The 8,404-nt window shown below is 38.9% G+C and overlaps 1 pseudogene; it reads right to left on the bottom strand.

Annotated features, from left to right (window-relative positions):
- Positions 1–317: 317 nt before the first annotated feature.
- LOC133304528 (mitogen-activated protein kinase kinase kinase 20-like) lies at positions 318–1,250 on the bottom strand (annotated as a pseudogene).
- Positions 1,251–8,404: the final 7,154 nt, after the last annotated feature.

Below are 8,404 nucleotides of genomic sequence, written 5' to 3'. Positions count from 1 at the left end.
TACAGATGCTCAATATATTCAAACAGTATCTTTTAGAAATGGATAGTGATTAATAACAAGAACAACTCATCAAGTAGATTTCTTACCTGATGCTGATCTATTATTGGATAGTGATTAATAACAGAACAGTAAATAACGTGACACATGCAGAACCAACCATCAACCAATAACGGAACAATAATTAACCAAAAAAAAAATAACACATACAATACTTCTCTTCGTTCAAAATTTTATCTGTCATCAAGAACGAAACAGAAAGCATACACAAACAGAATTTGTACCCTAAAGGTATCCTCTTACCCAACAAAACCAGAAAGTTATGCCTTAAATAATAACCAATTACAATCATAAGTGAAAAATGAGGATGACGAATTAACTATATGAAATCTTTCATAACCTCTAAAAGAATCATATGGAGAAAACAGAAAAGGATGGTGGAGAAGCTTGCTAGCAGTCCATCTTTGACTAGGATTCTTGAATAAACATTTGCTCAAGAAATCTCTGCAATCCTCACTTACTCCATTAGGAATCTTTGGTGCTTCATCAAGGACAGCAAGCTTGTACATCATCTCATTTGTAGTTGGAATCATCTCCTTTGAAGTTGGAGGGTTCCTCCATACATATAACCCAGTGATCATCTCTATGACTATACATCCAAGAGACCATATATCCAATGATGTTTTGATCTGACCCTTAACTGATTCTGGTGACATGTATAATGGTGTCCCTCTAAACCTGAAATTCCAATACTCAGCATTGATAATCTCTTCTTTAGTCTTGGACAATCCAAAATCTGCAATCTTGAGTTGATACTTTGCATCATTCTTAGATGAAGGAAAGAGAAGAATGTTATCGGGCTTTAAATCACAATGAAAAATTCCAGCTTGATGAATTCAAGAAAGCCCTTTAAGAAGCATAATGGTGTAGATTCTTGCCTCACTCTCAAACAGTGGCCCCTTCCTAATTAAGTCTCGGAAAGAACTATAAGGTGCAAATTCCATAACAGGATTATAGATGAATTCACCCTTCACAATAGTGAAATGGCCAAAATGGCATTGAAGCAATTCTTCACAACTAATAACCGATCTTATTATACTTTCTTCTCTCATCAATGAACCTATTGAGTGAGGCATTGAACTCTTCACAGCCACCACATTCCCTATGCATTCTTCTGGAGCAACCATGGCAGCAAGGTAGACAATAGCAGAGGACCCCTTCCCTAATATTCTCAACTTCTCCCATTCAGCCATCATCTTCTTTCTTTTTTCCTTTTTTTCGATAAACTGATCTTTTTTTTTCTTGTCAAGTCTTCAACTGTAAATAAGGTTTGTATAGTTTGAATTTAATCTCGTAATCTTCGGTAAATCATATCTTAAATCCTGATTTTATAAATATTACATAACTAAAAGTATATCTACAGAAAATTTAGATTTATTTTATTCTTTATCTTTCCTTTTTTATGATTGTGCACACGTGATAATAAATGGCTTTAAATGATTAACTCTGTCAAATATGGAATCTCCAACAATTCCAAAATTTTAACTAAAACGAAGAGACCAACAACAGCGTTTCATAGGTAGTACAACTGTACAGTAACTGTCGGATTGAAATAACTTAACGGTTATAAAAATAATTGACTAAAAACATTCCTTCATCCTCTGTCTAATTTCTTAGTTATTAATTTTTTAAACTTTTTTTAATTTCCATAAAATATGTAAGGTATTAAAGTAACATAATATTTTCTCCAGTTTACTTTTCCTGTAAGTTGCACCTATGACATTTTGCCACACCAAAGATAATAACTCTAGTGGGATTAATTTTTATTTTGGTAGTTTGTGGGATTAGGTTTTTACAACTACAGATTTAGACTTCGAAAATTAATTAAACAGTGAATTTAAAAAATATAGAAAAGTGAAATTAATTAGTTAAGGGCGCGTAGCACTCTAAGACGAGACCTTTGACCTTTAGGACATCAGAAGCAAAATCAAACTGTTTATTTATTTATATATTTATTTTGTAATTCCAACTCTTTTTTCTTATTTTAAGTTACATCTAGACACATGAAGATTGGGATCATAGTCGTCTTCCACTGAAAATTGGTTGCACTGCAACAGCTGCAGAAGGCTGAAAGAGCTTCAAAGTTGTTGGCCTGGATTGGTGAAATGACGATTGCAGAAGAGACAGGTGCAAATGATGGGTTGAGGAATTTGTCCTCATGTGGTATCTCTTCAGCCATAGTTGATGTTCCTTCTTGGAAGAGTGATCTGTTCCTGGGAACAAATACTACCATTGTTGAAATTTAGTCCCCGGCAACGGCGCCAAAAACTTGTTGCGAACACGGCAAGTATACTGGTTGTACAAGTAATAAAGTGATTAAGTAAGAGTATCGTTCCCACGAGGACTAAATTCAAGCAATAGTTTCGCCATTTTTATCTAAGTTAGACAATTCAAAAGTAATTTTGCAAGTAACCAACATTTAATAAAAAATTAAATAAAGATGACAGTAAAAGAAATTAATTAAAAAGCTAATTTGAAATAAGAATTAAGTTTAAAATCAAGAATAAAAATGCAATTAGGGTATACTTCACCTCCGATCCTCATTGAGTAGTTTAAATTAATTTCAATAATAATTTATCCCAATTGTTTCAAACAATTCATCTTCTAATTACTAATTGGTTAAATCCCTAATGTCCTAGTTATTTAACCCTTTAATCCAATTAGGATTCTAATATCTTAGAAACCCTTTTCAGATTAAGCATTAAGCACGATGAATTACGAAAGTTTGCAATTCCTACAAGTCTATGTCTAGATCATGCAAGAATTGGTATTTACCCCTGTCAGGATTAAAATCCCAATATTTATATTGTGAACTCTAACCCTCAAATCCCTATATGAGTGATCAAGTCATACAAGAATGCATAAAAATAATTCCGTGGTAAACACAAACAACTTGAGACAATTTATTAAAGAAACAATTTAAACCACAAAAGAATTCACGTTGGATCTATATCCCTAACTACTAACAAAATATTAAAATAATATTAAAAGACATTTAAATTAAATTCCTGGATGAAGAATGATGAATCTCCACATTTCCGCTTCGATCCTCCTTTAGTTCTTCAACGCCTCTAGCCTATGAATCCTAGTCTCTGTGCTTGCTCTATGCTTCCGTGCTTTCTGCCTCCATTCCAATCGAATGTCCTTCTTTTTAGTATGCATTTTTGAAAATCCTCAATCAAATTTGATGTGATTTCTTTCAAACATAATCTCAACTTGAAAGAGATATTCAAATCTCCAAAGAAATCCTCAATCAAATCTTTAATTTAAATCTTTAAATTGATTTGAAGATATCGGACGTTGAAATCTTGTTGCAATTTGTGCCACAATTATAGAGAGATTGGCGCAATTTATGCCACTTGACAGAAACTTCAGATGCTTGGTGCAATTTGCGCCACAATTATAGAGAGATTGGCGCAATTTGTGCCACTTGACAGAAACTTTGGATGCTTGGCGCAATTTGCACGAAGTTGGCGCAATTTGTGCCAACTTAAAATAACTTTGAGTTGTGCTTCCTGTATTCTCTTTCATCTTGATATTCTTTAACAACAAAAATTCTTACAAAACACAATAATTTCATCAAAGTATTCCTGAAAATAATTCAATAAATAAATTATAATTTTCATGTGTTTTGTCTGAATTTAGATTAATTAATTACTCAATTTGGTCCTTAATACATAGTAAATTAAGGACTTATCAATGACCAACTATATAGAAAAAGGGTTGCATATCCCTATGTTAACATGCTTGAACTCGGAAGAAGAAAAATATGTGCTGACCAAGATACATGAAGGAATCAATGGCCACCACATGGAGGGTAAAGATTTGGCTAAACAGGCCCTCCGAGTCGGCTACTACTGGCCGACTATGGAAGCAGACTCCAAAGAACATGTCAAGAAATGTGACAGTTGTCAGAAGCATGCCCGATTGCTTTTTTCGCCACCAGAAGAACTGAAATACATCTCGGCTCCATGGCCCTTTTTCAAATGGGGAATGGATTTGCTGGGTGTAAGAACCCCCACCTTTAATTAAGGAAATTAATTAATTATATATGAGAATTAGAAAATAATTCCATAATCGACCCTAATAATTATTATGAGGCTTAAATAATTATAGAAAGTGGTTAATAATGCTGAAAGTCGCTTTTTGGATGAAAAACGATGATATCAGTTTTGCTAGTCGGTATAAATGTGTACCGAAAAAGTATCCCGGAAAATTATAATAAGTACATGATAATTCCTAGAATAATATATAGGACTTGTAAAACGAGTTTCAAGTTAAAATAATGAGAACTGGTGCCAGAAACTGATACTGGCTATAAAAAGCGCGTACCGGAAAGGTGCTGCGAAAAATATAAGAAAAATATGATAATTCTTGTAAATTGAGTAAGTTAAGAATCCAGAGTTTGGGATTAAAATACTAAGGGTAGCAATTAATGTTATATCTGTGTGTTTAATTGTTAAATGGCTATATAAGTGGTGGGCACATGATCCTAGCTCTATCCACCTTTGTGAGCCAATAAGCCTCTTTTCTTCTTGGTTTCTTCAACAAATCACCTTGGGTGAGTGTGCATTATCTTTGGGGGGTTGTGGGAGACCTTGTTTCTGAGGGTTGGTAGCTGTGTTGTGTTTGTGAGGGGGCTGAGTTGGTGGGTTGTTGGGTTGGAGCTTTGTTCTTGGTTGTTGAAGCTCCAAGTGTCAACCTTTATGAAGAAAAATCAAGTCTTGAGCACCATTTTCGTGCACCCTTTTGTGTCGGCACCTTAAGGCTGGTTTGTGATCTCCAAGAGCACTTTGGTTGCTGCCTTGAAGCTTGGGTAAGTGTCACCAACCTTGATAATGTATTTTAATGGATAAAAGTGGATTCTTGCCATGTTTAATGAGTTAAACAAGTAACCCGCTGGTTTGTGGACCTAAAACAGAATTAAAATGCATGCTTTGACGTTTTAAAGTGTTAAAAATGGTACCTTGGATGGATATCTTCGCGAATGCAGAAGCTGCTGTCTATCGCGAAATATCCGGATATGTGTATCCGGATATTGATATCCGGATATGGGGTCCTATGATATCCGAATATGGATATCCGGATATGATATCCGGATATCATATCCGGATATGGATATCCGGATATGTCCCCGACAAATATCCGGATATTCTGAGATTTCGAAGAACAGTAGCTGCACTGTTCATGCAATGGGCTATTGGGGGTTTGTGGACCCTAGATTGTGGAAGTTGAACTTCTGTTTTAATTGAACTAAGTCAGAATCAAGTGATTAAGGGCTTATGGCTTTGTATGAAGCCTTAAGACGTAAAACGTGAAAGAAAAGGCGTTGTCTTTTGTTGAACGCTTGTAGAGTATGATTTTGATATATTATTGGTCTGTAACAGATTGTGATACTGCTGTGTTCGGACTTTGAGATTGTGTGGACTCTTGGCTGGGGTAGCTAGCTTGCAAGGTAAGCTTTCGTGTCCTCGGTTTAGCCATGTTGTGGTTCCACCATGTCCCATGGGGGTATGGTTATATGCATGTTGTGTTACATGCTTTGGATATTTTGAAATGCTATTGAGTTGTTATATGCTAGTGCCTTTATGATATGCATGTGGTGTTCCACCTATACGGTAAGCCTGAGTATGTGGTACATACAAGATGGTGAGGCTGTGGGTGAGGTGCAAGCGGTGTTCCTTGTACTACGTGTGGGTAATAGACGTATTCTTGCATTTCTCAGGCCAGTAGAATAGTTTAAACACACATGGCATGAATATCTGTTGCACTACATAGTTTTGGAACTTATATTGGAAATTACTGCTTTTGGAACTTATATTGCACATGTAAGTGAGCTTGAGGTGGAAGATCCTTGAGGACCCCTTGACTTACTGAGATTTCTTGTTAGAGATCTCACCCCATGTTTGGGGCGCTTATTTCAGGTTCAAGTAGTATGGGGGCTGATGCCTCTAGCGGTAGGAGGCCAGAGCTTAGTTGATGATATTACTGTTTATATGCTGGCATGACTGGATTTGGATGCTGTTTATGTTTTCCGCCTTTATATTATATTGTTGCTATTGTTGAGACTTGTTGGGCTTTGTTGCCTTATTTGGGTGAGCATGGGGTTTATCCATGCCACTTTATGTTAGTACCTTGAGTTGAGTTGTATAACTTAGTAGATTGTCCGGTCTACGTGTAGTAGTTCTGTGACTAGAGACTAATATCTGTTATTTTAATTATTGAGGTATTTCAGTTAGCTGTCTTTTGCAATTTACATATAGGCATGGTTTTATTTAATTGATTAATTAAGCAAGTTGGTAATGATAATGACGTCATAATTGAAAAGAAAAAGATATTCCGCATTTTTAATTAAGCGCAGCTTAATATGATGATATGATAACATTACCGGATTTATACGGGGTGTTACATTTTATGGTATCAGAGCAATGGTTCGAGGGAAAAGTCTGTATGTATTGCAATGGTTAGGATGATTTGTTGTGTCTGTCTTGTGTGTTCGCTCCGTTGGATTTTATTATGATGATGCATATGTAATCACATTGCGTGGGCCTGATCAACTCATAATTTGTGTAACTTGTGCAGAGTCATGGTAGGATCCAGTAGAATACGAGAGACTGTTGAGGGTCAACCCTACCCAATCCTGACTGCATTGGCTGAGATGCAGGAGGCCACTAGATTGGCCAACGTGGCAATGATGGACGCTGCTAGAGAAGCGAACCAGAAGGCCACGGAGGATGCTCTTGAGGAAAATCGGCTGGCGATCATGACCATGATGCGGGTTATGTTGTAGGAGATGAGGGCTGGTCCTGCTGTTGGTCAGTTCCCTCCGCCTCCACCTCCGCCGCCGCCGCCGCCTCCACCTAGTGTTCAGGAAGAGAGCCTGAGTCACATTGGTAGTTCTACTCATGTCACAGGGGTGATGGAACCCTTTTTGGAGCTTGCTGAGGACCGTGATGTGATTGATCGCCGGCTTAATGCTTTTCGCAAGCATAAGCCAACTACTTTTGATGGGTCTTATGATCCTATTGCTGCAGCGAGATGGCTTCAGGCGCTAGACAAGATATTCTGGGTCATGCAGTGTACTGATCCGCAGAAGCTGATGTTCGCTACCTACATGCTGGAGGGCGATGCCCATGAGTGGTGAACGAACACTTCTCATGTCTACGAGATGCAGGGCCATGTGATGACGTGGCCATTCTTCGAGGATTGCTTTCTGGGTCAGTATTTCCCTTACGATGCCCAGGAGAGGAAGCAAGGGGAGTTCGACAGGTTGGTTCAGGGCTCGTTGTCTGTTGACGAGTACCTGGCCAAGTTCAATCAGCTGGTGAAGTTTGCACACTTCTGGATGGCGAGGCGTACTCCAACATTCTTGGCTGCTAAGTTCTGCAGGGGACTTAGTGAGGATATTGCTAGTTACCTTGCTCGTTCTGCTTCGAGGGACTTTGGGACACTGGTGCAGCAGTGTCGGGATATCGAGGACTTCTACGACTCGAGTAAGGCCAAGAGGGCCAAGGTTGCTAAGACGACGAAGGTAGCTGGTAGTTCCACTTCTTGGAGGGACATGAAGTTTGGGAACAAGGGCAAGGGAAAGCAGATGGCGGCTCGGCAAGCGCCAAATCAGTTTCAGAGAACTTCTGCTCAAGGGAGTGCAGCGAGACCTCCTGCTCCCAAGAATTCGGGATGCGGCAAGACTCATTTTGGGCCGTGTTCTACCGGCCAGTTGATTTGTTTCCAGTGTGGCAAGGAGGGCCACATCTCTAGAGATTGTCCGTCGTCAACAGTGAGAGCTACTGCGGTTTAGGAAGTGCCACTTCAGATGGTTCATCTTCCACCTACTTCGGCACCGGCAGTGCCTCCGTCTTCTGGGTGTGTTTATACCCTGGATCATCAGCAGTCGGATCGAGCTCCGAACCTAGTCAGAGGTACTGTTACTATTGGTGCATCATCTGTTGATGTCTTGTTTGACTCTGGGGCTACACATTCTTTGGTTGCAACCTCGATTGCTGTGGGGTTTGAGTTGCCCATGTCTTTGCTTTCTCCACCGTTGCGGGTGACTACCACCACCGGAGAAAAGTGTGATGCTACCACTGTTCATCGCGATGTAGCGTTTCAGTAGGATGGCCGTGAGTTCTCGGTAGATCTGATAGGATTGGCGATGGCCAACTTGGAGATTATTCTGGGCATGGATTGGTTGTCCAAAACCTGTGCATTGATTGATTGTTGTGCCAAGCGTATGGTGATGTCTCCTTGTGATTCCACTGCCAGTTCCTCACCGTACATTTCGTTGCTGCAGGCTATGAGGGATTTGCGAGCAAGGGCATATGGTTATGTCATGTTGGGAGGTTTG

The sequence above is a fragment of the Gastrolobium bilobum genome, unplaced genomic scaffold (genome assembly GCF_033153095.1).
Source record: "Gastrolobium bilobum isolate Gb01-03AN ecotype WA unplaced genomic scaffold, APGP_CSIRO_Gbil_v1 utg226867, whole genome shotgun sequence".
NCBI classification, from domain to species: domain Eukaryota; kingdom Viridiplantae; phylum Streptophyta; class Magnoliopsida; order Fabales; family Fabaceae; genus Gastrolobium; species Gastrolobium bilobum.
Note: the sequence above shows the minus strand (reverse complement) of the source record. Positions and strands in the feature narration are given on the sequence as shown.